The sequence below is a fragment of the Pan paniscus genome, chromosome 8, assembly GCF_029289425.2.
Source record: "Pan paniscus chromosome 8, NHGRI_mPanPan1-v2.0_pri, whole genome shotgun sequence".
NCBI classification, from domain to species: domain Eukaryota; kingdom Metazoa; phylum Chordata; class Mammalia; order Primates; family Hominidae; genus Pan; species Pan paniscus.
In genome coordinates this window covers 77,416,542-77,429,982 of record NC_073257.2, presented here as the reverse complement: position 1 = coordinate 77,429,982, position 13,441 = coordinate 77,416,542, and positions in this window count along the sequence as shown.

Genomic DNA, 13,441 nt, shown 5'->3' with positions numbered 1-13,441 from the left:
TAACATACATTGGTGCTGCGTGCCTTGGATAACTTCCAACACTGACACTGGGAGATACGGGTGCTATGTCTTTCTCTGAGATCCTGCATAAGGAACATGGCTGTGCTTTGGTCAAGGATAGGCCAAGGTAGGATGTTTACATCCTGCGTGACTCAGTGAGTTTAGAGCGCAGGTGTATAACTCCACTTGTTATCACAGCCATGTAGCCATAACTTGGGAAGGCCATCCCTTGGCTCTATGCCACTATTGTCTGTAAAAGGTACAATTGCCCTGTTGACACTGTTCAGGCATGCTGGCGCCCAGAGAAAGAGAGAGAGTCAGAGCTGTCCATCTTTGCAGGCGGACATGGGGGAGCCAGGACACAGCTCGGCCTGCTAGTGCCCACAGACAGGAAGAGTTAAACTGCTGACTCTGAAGGCAGGGAAGAGCCAGCCGAGACAGGGCGGACAGTGTGAGAAAGCTGTTGATTGGAGCTGCTGATGAATAAAATCATCTTTCACCTGCCTACGGCCCCCTGAGTGTTCTTTTTGCTCATCCACCCACTCCCTTCAGACCTCAGCATGGGCTAATACTTGACCCCAAACGTGACAATTGGCACAGTTGTGAACCCGACACCTTGAGAAGAACATTTCAGGTTATATAACTGGCAAGAGGCCTTTTTTAAAATGTTTTATGTATATCTCAAAGGAGCAGAGAAAAAAATTTACAATAACACGTTTTCTCAAATAGATGCTAGAAGAACAGGAAGATCAGGGGCCCAGAGTTAAGAAAAATCCCGTCTTTAGTCAAACTGAGGGTAGCATTAATGTCATCTTACTCGAGGGACTGAAGAAGGGTACACTAGGAACTTCAACATTTTTTCCAGCTTTTAACTTAAAATGTAGCTAAAGAAAATATGGCAAATTTAAAATTTAATAAAGCTTTTGATGTTTACTATATTATTTATTTATGGTCATTATAGTATTAACTCTTCTGTATATTTGCAATATTACAAAATATTTTAATATTATAATTTCTCTTGTAAACCTAACCTGGGTAAGAGCTCATCTTATTCTGACAAAAGTTTTATAGTCATAATCTATGTATCAATTAACATTATATTTCATTTGGTCACACAATATCTGGGAGAATTTATTTGGCTATTTGACATTTGGAAATAATATTAAAACATGTTTTGTTTTAAGTACTTTCCATGGTCAGCTTCTACAATAAGAGTTTATCAGCATTGTTTCACTTAATCATAAAAAATATTATGCCAGATTTACAGATGAGAAGGCTAGGCTTAGAGAAATTAAAACTTGTACAAGGATACAAAGGTAATACAGAAAATTATCTCACTCATTGTTGGCTCTCTTGACTACACAATACCATCTCCAAAGTCCACATTCTCTGTTTTTTAACAACTGACTTCTCTATTGTGCACCTTAAACATAACTCAGTCAATGACAAACCACACCAAAATGCATGCAATTAAATTATTAAGTCATGCTTCTTAATTCTGAATGCATTATCTGTCTGTAAGATAATAGGCTGATGTTTATCTTCCTGACTTTTAAAAAGAATTAGATTCTGCTTTGTGCTTAACCTACTGAAAAGGACTCTTGGAGCATTCTATAAGAAAAAATTGGGTACAAATTGAAAATGGCACTGGAATCTCACTGCTTTATTATAGTATGAAGGTAAGACCTTATGTTATTTGATGTACATGAAAATTGTAAATCTTGGCTAGGCCCGGTGGCTCACGCCTGTAATCCCAGCACTTTGGGAGGCCAAGGCAGGCAGATCATGAGGTCAGGAGATCCAGACCATCCTGGCTAACACGGGGAAACCCCTTCTCTACTAAGAAAATACAAGAACATTAGCCGGGAGTGGTGGCGGGCACCTGTAGTCCCAGGTACTTGGGAGGCTGAGGCAGGAGAACGGTGGGAACGTGGGAGGCAGAGCTTGCAGTGAGCCAAGATCATGCCACTGCACTCCAGCCTGGGCAACAGAGCAAGACCGCATCTCAAAAAAAAAAATATATATATATATATATAATCAGATGCCCAGCCTTGGACCAAATATTTGTGTTTGTGTTTATAGTATCATATATTACAAATCATTTTATGTGATGGTGGGAGACTGGGTAGATCTCAAAATATGGCTAAACAGCTGCCCTACATAGTCATACATTGCATAATAAAAAAGTTTATAATGCTGAACACTGTAATATTTTGATATTTTTGTTTTATTTAGTCTTATCAAAGAACATACAAATACAATAGATGTTCTCAATAAATCTCATTTTTATTAATGAAATAAAGTTAAAGATTTTTTCATAACTCTACTAATTCTTTGCAAATAGTCTTATTTCTTAATACTTAAATTCTTTATTAAGATGTTCTGAGGGTGAGGAAAACTAGAAATGAAGTCAATTCATTCACTTTTAGTGACAGAAAGAGCAAGATAATTTTTTCAACATAGAGTATGTTGGTTCTAACATAAATGTCTGGAAAATCAAGTGCCATTTTTGTGACTTTCTCCATCCACGATAACCATGTAGGGGGTCACTGGTTATAACAGCAAAGTCCTGAGAGTATGTCACTCATGTCAAAATTTTTCAGTGGCTTAGAAATGGTTTTTAGAATAAAGGCTAAATTCCTTTTATACAAGCACTCTCTCATGTAGCCAAGTTACTATATATATCATCATATCCATAAAAAGATGGATAGGTTTTTTACTTCTTTCATTTTAATTCCTTCATTTTTTCTACTGTCCTTATCAATATTTAATATAAAACTATCAGTGAAAGTGCAACTAATTATTCCCCATCATAAAAATTTGGGTCTCCATATGAGGTATATTAGCTATTTAAACTCAAGGGGTATCAAAAGGATAGTTAAATATTCTATTTAAGTGTCCTAGTTAAAGTTGCTACTGCTGAACACTACAGAAATAGTGAGGGAGAAACAAACAGTGAGGAAGAAAATATCATTTAATTAGAGAAGCTAAGTTCACCAAAGTATGCCAACAGAGACAGAGACTTTTATTTGTAAAACTGAGCTATTTTTTGTAAAAATCATCTTATATTGAAGCGTATTTTAAAGTTCCAATTTAGTGAGACGAGCCTGGCCAAAATGGTGAAACTCCGTCTCTACTAAAAATACAAAAACTAGCCAGGCATGGTGAAGCGAGACTGTAATCCCAACTACTCTGGAGGCTAAGGCAGGAGAATCGCCTGAACCCAGGAGGTGAAGGTTGCAGTGAACACAGATTGTGCCGTCGCACTCCAGCCTGGATGACAGAGTGAGACTCAAAAATAAATACATACATAAATAAATAAATGAATAAAGTTCCAATTTAGTGTACATTCCATGCCATGGTGACGTAAATGACAATAGACTGCCCAAAGTGAATACATGATCCAGCCCATAGAGAGCTATCCTGGGGTTTCACTTAAATAGATATTTCATAAGAATGATGATTTAAAAAATATTTTAAATTGTTATATTTCCCCAATATTATAAGCCAAATTTAAATCTGTTTTCTCTTTGGACTTATGCAAAATATTATTAAATACTAAGACAAAGATTGTCATTTCTATTAAAAACAGTAACAGTAAATATTTATTGAGAGCCTGATACTTTCAACACATCTCATTTAATTCTCAAAGCAATCCTACAGGACACTGACTATCGTTTTACTATAATATTTAAAAGAGGTAGTTACTGAGACTTAGCAGTAAAAGTCAGAATAGGTATTCAGATTCAGAACCATTCAGATATTCTTAATCACCACCGGAAGCTGACCTTCTGAATGAGGACAGTGAAAAATCCAAGAACTAATAAGCAGCCAAGCCTAGTGGAAAAAAAAATTGCAAACTGCTAATCAAACAAATTTTTACCCCTACTTCACAAACCATATTTTACTTGTTTTTATGTAATAAATTATCCAACTCTTGCATAGCCTGCTACCATCTGCCTGTTCATTTCAGAGGGCACATGATATATTTTCTTCAGAAATAAATACCACGTTGCTGAGTGCTACATGTAACACAAACTGCTTATCATCTTCATCCAGTCATTAGTAACTATAAAATACTTCCATTGCTAAATATTAGTTCATCAAACAACTCGCAAGCAGGTCACAATACCTGATAATCTCCAAGAAGTTCTCAGTATTTTTACTCCTCTTTTCACTTAACTATATCAGCAAACAAGAAAGCAAATATTTTCTATTTAACAAATTTGAATTTTCTTTTTTGTTCACAGAAGAAAGACTTGGCTCTAAACTAGTTTTAAATATAATTGTTGATGCTATACCAGTAAAAGAAAGGAATATCAGAAGCAGCTGTGAGTCTTACCTGAACAATGTCCACAGCATTAATGTGAAAAGGTTAAATTGTCTGATCATATGGTAATTGCTCTACCATCCTGCATGTCTTCCAGAAATGATCTAAATGTTAGAGTGTTTTGAATTTAAGATTTACAATTTTTTTTTTTTTTTTTTTGATACAGAGTCTTGCTCTGTCGCCCAGGCTGGAGTGCAGTGGCGCGATCTCGGCTCACTGCAAGCTCTGCCTCCCACATTCCCGCCCTTCTCCTGCCTCAGCCTCCCAAGTAGCTGGGACTATAGGCGCCCGCCGTCACGCCCGGCTAATGTTCTTGTATTTTCTTAGTAAAAACGGGGTTTCACCATGTTAGCCAGGATGGTCTGGATCTCCTGACCTCGTGATCCACCCGCTCGGCCTCCCAAAGTGCTGGGATTACAGGCGTGAGCCACCACGCCCGGCCAGAAAAATATTTTTTAATAAAGAAAAGTATTTGTGTTAGCTGGGTGTGGTGGTGCGTGCCTGTAATCCCAGCTACTCCTGAGGCTGAGGCAGGAGAATTGCTTGAAGCTGGGAGGTGGAGGTTGCAGTGAGCCAAGATTGTGCCATTGCACTCCAGCCTGGGCAACAAGAGTGAAACTCCATCTCAAAAAACAACGAAAGGCATTTGTAATTGATTTATGACTATTTGTTAGTTTTTGTTACAATTTGTAACAATCGATTAAAGTGTTTTACAAATTAATAGCATTTTGATTCCCTCCAAATTCTAGTTAATATGTTTTTCACTATTCATACTGTAAAGCTCACATTGTGTTATATAATACTATGGGTTTTGATAATATATAAAGTCTTGTATCAACTTCAAGAATGTTGATATAAAATAGCTCAATCACTCTAAAAATTTCCCTTTATAGTTGACACAGCCCTCCACTCACTATCATGGCAAATACTGTCTGTTTTTTATCCCTGTAAGTTTTCCCTCTTTTTCATCATGCCATATGAATGGCATCATACAATGTGTAACTTTTGAGGTCTGGCTCCTTTCACTTACCAAAATACAGTTAGGATCAATCCATGTTGTTACATGAATTAACGATTTATTAAGGTTTATTATTGCATAATATTCCTTATGGACTTATTACAGTTCATTTAATAAAGGAATATTATGCAATAATATTCAAACTGTAGTAGTGATTCACTACAGTTTATTTGTTTTATAGTTAAAGGACATATGGGTTGTTCCCAGTTTTTGGCACTTACATGTAAAACTGCCATAAATGTTTACATAAAGATTTTGTGTGAACATACATCTTCACTTTTCTTTCAAAAAGTGTAAGTATGAGCTTGCTGGGTCACAGAGTATTTACTTTATATTTATATTTAACTTTATAAGGAAATGCCAACATAGTTTCCAAAGAGTCCCTACCATTTTCTTTCCCACCAGAAATGTATAGCAGTCCTAGTACTCAGCACAGTACCTAGCACACTTGATGTTGTCAGGTTAGGTATACAACAGTATTTCATGGTTGTTTTTATTTGCAATTCTCTAATGACTACTGATGCTTAGTTTATTTTCACATGCTTATTTTCTATCTGTACATTTTGTTCAGTGAGGTGTCTGTTAAGATATTTTGCTCAATTTTTATTAGGGCCTTTAATTTCTTATTGTGTACTGAGTTCTGACATTTCTTTATATGTTCTAAACTCCTTGTCAAAAGTAGGATTTGTAACTTATTTTTCTCAGTTTATGGTCTGTCTTTTCATTCTCTTAAAAGTACCTGTTACATAGAAAAAGCTTTTAATTTTTATAAAGTAAAATTTATCATTTTTAAGGGATATCTGAAAACTTTTTGGTGAACACAATAACACAGGTATTTTATATTTACTTCTAGAAATTGTAAAGTTTTACATTTTTCACTTAGGTCTAGGATGCGTTTTGAGTTAATTTTTCTATTAATTGTAAGATTTTAATGAATTTCATTCTATTGATCTATTTACATTCAACTGTTCCAGTACAATTTATTGAAGTGGCTATTTGTTCTTTATTAAATTGACTTAGATCTTTCTCAAAAATCAGTTGACTATGTTTGTGGGTGTCTATCCTCTACACTGTTCTGTTCCATTGTACGATGTGTGCCTATCCTTTCACCAATATAGTACTATCTTTATTACTATAGCTTTAGAGTTTTTCTGTTTTCCTCTATTATACAGATTTGTGTTTCATCATTTCATCCTTTATGTTTGTTTTTCATTTAATTTGCCTGTAAATTTTAGTTTCTTAATGTGCAACATCCAATTAAAAAATATAGTAGAAAACAGCTTATATTCATAGTGGAAATAAATACTATAAATTGTATATTTCAAAAAGGAAATACTAGGTTAAAAAATGACAAGGTCTAGAGTTTTCATGGAGATATCAAAATGGTTTTATTGTTGTATAGATACAAAATGGAATTTCATAGAGAGCAAAACGTATTAAATTGTGTATATTATATCAATAGGATAAATTTGTAAAATTTATGTTGAGTAACACAAATCCAAATACTGGGGAAAGTGGGAAAACTGACAACAGGGAAACTGATGATTAGAAAGGTTGAAGGACTCCCAGTCCCGACAGAGGCCTGTTGGTGCAATGTAGAAGCTGCGACAGCAATGTTTGAGTTAAAGATCCATGGGTGAGCAGCCTCTTTATGGCTCTGGTTAGTAGCCATCAGAGGAAGATAACAGTTCATAGTGAAAATTTGTGAGGGACTTTTTTTTTTAATGAATGAAAACAAGAGTGAGTAATAAAACTCATTTAAATAATCATATAAAAGTCACTGCTGAGACTAATTCTTTTCAAAATGTTGGCATGTCTATTTTTCTTGTTATTTTAGTTTCACAGATATCCTGTGACACATTTCAAGTTGGTCACGTGATATTGTTTGGCTGTGTCCCCACACAAATCTCAACTTCAATTGTGACTCCCACAATTCCCACATCATGGGAGGAACCTGGTAGGCGGTAATTGAATTGTGGGGGTGGATCTTTCCTGCACTGTTATCATAATAGTGAATGAGTCTCACAATATCGGATGGGTTTACAAGTAGGAGTTTCCCTGCACAAGCTCTCTTTGCCTGCCACCATCCATGTAAGATATGACTTGCTCCTTCTTGCCTACCGCTATGATTGTGAGGCCTGCCCAGCCATGTTGAATTGTAAGTCCATTAAACCTCTTTTTCTACCCAGCCTTGAGTATGTCTTTATCGGCAGCATGAAAACGTACTAATACAGTAAATTGGTACCAGTAGAGTGGGGCATTGCTGAAAAGATACCCGAAAATGTGGAAGTGATTTTGGAACTGGGTAACAGGAAGAGGGTAGAACAGTTTGGAGGCCTCAGAAGAAGACAGGAAAATGTGGAAAAGTTTGGAACCGCCTAGAGACTTGTTGAATGACTTTGACAAAAAATGCTGATAGTGATACGAACAGTAAGGTCCAGGCTGAGGTGGTCTCAGTTGGAGATAAGGAACTTGTTGGGAATGGGAGCAAAGGTGACTCTTGTTATGTTTTAGCAAACAGACTGGTGGCATTTTGCCCCTGCCCTGGAGATTTGTGGAACTTTGAACTTAAGAAAGATGATTTAGGGTATCTGGTGGAAGAAATTTCTAAGCAGAAAGGCATTCAAAATGTGACTTGGGTGCTGTTAAAAGCATTCCATTTAAAAAGGGAAACAGAGCATAAATGTTCAGAAAATTTGCAGCCTGATGATCCAGTAGAAAAAAAAATGCATTTTTTGAGGAGAAATTCAAGCCAGCTGCAGAAGTTTGCTTAACTAAGTAGCAAAGAGATGTTAATCCCCAAGACTATGAGGAAAATATCTCCAGACCATGTCAGAGACCTTCACGGCAACCCCTCCTATCACAAGCCCAGAGGCCCAGGAGGAAAAAGTGGTTCCATGGGCTGGGCCCAGGGTCCCTGTGCTGTGTGCAGCCTATGGACTTGGTGCCCAGTGTCCCAGTTGCTCCAGGCATGGCCAAAAGGGGCCAACATAGAGCTCTGGCTGTGGCTTCAGAGGGTGGAAGCCCCAAGCCTTGGCAGCTTCCATGTGTGTTGAGCCTGTGGGGGTACAGAAGTCAAGAATTGAGGTTTGGGAACCTCTGCCTAGATTTCAGAAGATGTATGGAAATACCTGGATGACCAGGCAAAAGTTTGCTGCAGGGGTGGAGACTTCATGGAAAACCTGTGCTAGGGCAGTGTGGGAGGGAAATGTGGGGTTGGAGCCCCCACACAGAGTCCCTTCTATGGCATTGCCTGGTGGAGCTGTGAGAAAAGGGCCACCATCCTCCAGACCCCAGAATGGTAATCCACCAACAGCTTGTACCAAGCACCTGGAAAAGCTGCAGACACTCAATGCAGCCCATGAAAGCAGCCGAAACGGGGGCTATACCCTGCAAAGCCACAGGGGCAGAGCTGCCCAAGACCATTGGAACCCACCTTTTGAATCAGCATGACCTGGATGTGAGACCTGGAGTCAAAATACATAATTTTGCAGCTGTAAAATTTGACTGCCCCGCTGGATTTCAGACTTGCATGGGCCCTGTAATCCCTTTGTTTTGACCAAATTTTCCCATTTGGAATGACCATATTTACCCAATACCTGTACCCCCATTGTATCTAGGAAGTAACTAACTTACTTTTGATTTTACAGGCTCATAGGCAGACGGGACTTGCCTCATCTCAGATGAAACTTTGGACTGTGGACTTTTGGGTTAATGCTGAAATGAATTAAGACTTTTGGGGACTGTTGGGAAGGCATGAATTGGTTTTGAAATATGAGGACATGAGATTTGGAGGGGCCAGGGGTGGAATGATGTGGTTTGGCATGTCCCCACCCAATTCTCAACTCGAATGTTATCTCCAGAATTCCCACATGTTGTAGGAGGTACCCACAGTGAGGTAATTGAATCATGGGGGCTGGTGTTTCCGGTGCTATTCTCTTGATAGTCAATAAGTCTCATGAGATCTGATGAGTTTAGCAGGAGTTTCAGCTTTTGCTTCCTTCTCTTTTTTCTCTTGCTGCCACCATGTAACGAGTGTCTTTTGCCTCCCACCATGATTCTGAGGCCTCCTCAGCCATGTGGATCAGTAAGTTCAATTAAACCTCTTTTTCTTCCCAGTCTTGGGTATTTCTTTATCAGCAGTGTGAAAACAAGACTAATACATGGTGTTACATAATTTTTTGCATCTCACTTGATTTGTTTGTTCCCTATTTTAGATATATACAGATCTATGACTAAAATCAATATCTAATTAACTTACAATGTAGTGAATATATTTTACCTTACCATTAAATTCTAGATTTCTCAACCTAAATCTGTGAAAATTTGATAAATGTATATATCAACATTTCCCTTTTAAACATGCAGCCTAGTGCATTTGGATTTTAATTATGGATGTGTTGTTTTAAAAATTAAAATTTTATCCCAGAAATTTTGAAAAAGCTCTTATTCAATGAGCTATTTTGACATTACTCCTGTAGGATTAAAATTTAACTGTTAACAGTCACATTTTCTCAAACTGTGATAATTTAATTCCTTAATTTCTGCCGTATGTTGGTTGTTACTGTTACCTATTTCTTCTCCTTCTTTTTGTAGATGCTGAATGGCAAACTGTAAACACAGATGTCCAGCTAGTGACATGTGTTGGCATTCAGGATTCTCATTTTGAGATAATACTTAAGTCTTAGTTTTTGTTACTATAAGTGTTTAGATATAATAACCTCACTATTCCTGGGTGCACTAATTCCTCATTATGCTTCCCTGTCTTTCACACTCTTTTCTTCAATAACTGAGGTCACTGTTTTTATAAAAATGATACAAGTATTTTTTCATTATGCAAAACAGAAAAAGTACAAAAACACAACAAAATATGACTCCAAATCTTAACTACATGTTATAGTATTTTTCTAGAATTATCTGTGTGTGTTTAAACAGACAGATTGATAGAGGAATAGATGAATAAATAAGTAAAATTAAGAGCTCCCCCCATCATACCCCCAGGAGAGGCCATCCAGTCCTGTGACTTTAAATTTCATTTATTTCTTATCGACGCCAAAATGTATAACTTTTAGTAAAAATGCAAAGACAAAAACAAAACAAAACCCAGATTTTTCCAGATTTTGATCACTTCCACCACCAGTGCCACCAATAATCATAAATTCCCAGGAGCGTCCCTTCTGGATCATTTAACAAGCTCTCTGGTTTCCCTGCTTCATCTCTCTTTCCCTCATGGCAGTTCTACATGGTGATGAGAATTATCCATTAATTATCAAAATCAGATGCTCTTATCCCCTCATTTTGAAACCCTACAATCACTTCCTATTACTTTTGCAATAAAATATAACTTATTAGCATGGCCTGTAAGGCCCTGCCTGATCTGCCCTTGAACTCTTTTACTGCAAGTTACATTATATGACTATGGATAATTTTGCCGTGTGCATCCACTGTAGAATGTAAACTGTATGTGGGCAGAAAATGTTCTCCAATTCACAGCTTTACCTGTAACAACAAGGTGGCCCTAGGTGAATATACAATAAGCATTCATTGAATGTATACATTTAAAAATAGATTGACAAAATGAGACTCTACTGTATAAGTTAGTTTTAGAAATAAAATTATGAAGTAGAATGTTAACGTAACTGGAATGCTTGTACATTAAAAGAGTTGCTAAATTAAAGGTATAATCTTTTGTCAAATAATATAGATGAATGGGGTTGGGAGGTTGGGAAAGGTGGCAAATTCTTTCTTGAAGGAGCCAAGAGCAGCTGAGGAAGAGTGGGGAGCCATGCAGTCATGTCTCTCTCTCTCTGGAGTTCCCTGGTGGGAATGATGATTAGTTACCTCAGTGGCAAGATATGCCCATGTTCTCTCTGGAATAGGCTGCTGGGAACACAGCGGTTCTCACTATAAGACTGACACTAATAGTGTTCATAGCTGTCTTCTGGCATCTGAGCAATGCTGATCTCACTAGCAATCCTTTCTGGATAATCAGTCTCCATTTTTCTTCTCCACAGTGTTTCTGCAGATTCCTTAATGTGCCTTTGAGCCCTCTCAGGGCTATTTTGGTTTGTGGATAGCTATCTGTATTTGTTTTTGGATGGGATGAAAGGTATTACCTCGTACTCCACCATCTTGGTGACATCTGTCAGAACTTTTTATATCACTCAACTATCTTCTGACTTGTGTTTCTATGAAGAAATCTGAATACTAACTTTTTTTTCCAGGATACTTGATTTTGATTATTTTTATATTGATATTGTTAATATTGTTAATATTTTATTCTTCCCATCTTCTGGGAACACAGGTGGCTGTATATCCCAGCTGAATTTGCAGAAAGGAAGACTAAATGAATACTTCCAGGTTATGGAGTATGAGATGTGGTGATAAACGATACTTCTAGGACAAATCATAAGAGTGGGATTTCCATATGCTTTCTTAGCTACCATGGTAACAAGGCCCTGTTCCAACTGATGAAGCTAATGGACAGCAGATCAGAGCCCACTGTCAACCTGTAATCTGAACCACATGAAATTGCTATTTGACCATTTTTGAACTAGAAAATGGCAATCTCATATATTTTAACTCAATGCTAGAAACACATAGTGTAGGCTACAAACACACCTTTGTTAAATTAAGATACTAAAATTAGGAGTCAATTTATTATAGCAGCTATGATAAATCTTGTTTTTCTTTTTTTTTTTGAGATAAAGTATGCCCTTTGAATGATCAGAATTAAGTCTCTGTTTCAGGGAAGTAATCTATTTTATCTTTGAATATGCTTTCTTTTCCATTTCAACTGTACTTTTTAAGAACTATGTATTTTTATTAATAGAGAATATTGTGTACATTTATTGGGTACATACATGTGAGTATGTGTTATATGCACAGAGTGTTAATGATCAAATCAGGCTGTTTGGAATATTCCTTACTTCGAGTATGTATTACTTCTTTCTTTCTTTTTATTTTTGGTGATGGAGCCTTGCTCTGCCACCCAAGCTGGAGTGCAGTGGTGCGATCTTAGCTCACTGCAACCTCCGCCTCCCGGGTTCAAGCAATTCTCCTGCCTCAGCCTCCCGAGTAGCTGGGACTACAGGCGCACACTGCCACGTCTGGCTAATTTTTTTTTTTTTTTTTGTATTTTAGTAGAGACAGGGTTTCGCCGTGTTGCCCAGGCTGGTCTAGAACTCCTGAGCTCAGGCAATCCGCCCGCCTCAGCCTCCCAAAGCGCTAGGATTAAAGGCGTGAGCCACTGGGCCCTGCCACGTATGTATTATCTCTATGTGTTGGGAAAATTTCATGTCCTCTCTTCTAGCTACTTTGAAATAGTCAACACATTGTTGCTAATTAAAGTCACTGCTATTGAACATGAGAACTTATTTCTTCTATTTAACCATACGTTTGTATCCAGTAACCAGCCTTTCTTTATTGCCTCTTCCCACCAGCACACGCTTCTCAGCCTCTGGTATCTATGATTGTGTTTTCTACCTTCTTGACGTAACTTTTTTAGCTCCCCCATATGAGTGAGAACATGCAATATTTGACTTTCTGTGCCTGGCTTATTTCACTTAACAGAATTACCTCCATTTCCATCCATATTGCTGGAAGTGACATGATTTCATTCATTTTATGGCTGAATAGTATTCCATTTTGTATAGATTTTTAAAAATCCATTCATCTATTGATGGAGACTTAGGTTGACTCTGTGTCTTGGCTATTGTGAATAGTGCTGCAATGAACATGGACATGCAGGTATTCTTTTGATATACTGATTTCAATTCTTTTTCTTGGGATAAATACACAGTAGTAGAACTGCTAGATCCTACGGTAGTTCTATTTTTCATTTTTTGAGAAATCTCCATATTATTTTCTGTACTGGTTTACTAATTTAAATTCCCACCAATGGTGTATGAGAATTCCTTTTCTCTACATCTTCACCAGCACCTGTTACTTTTAGTCTTTTTATTAATAGTTATTCTAACTGGGATAAGATAATATCTCATTGAAACTTTGATTAATGATGTTAAGCATTTTCTCATATACCTCTTGGCCATTCATATGCATTTTATAAATGTCTGATCATGTGATTTGCCTAC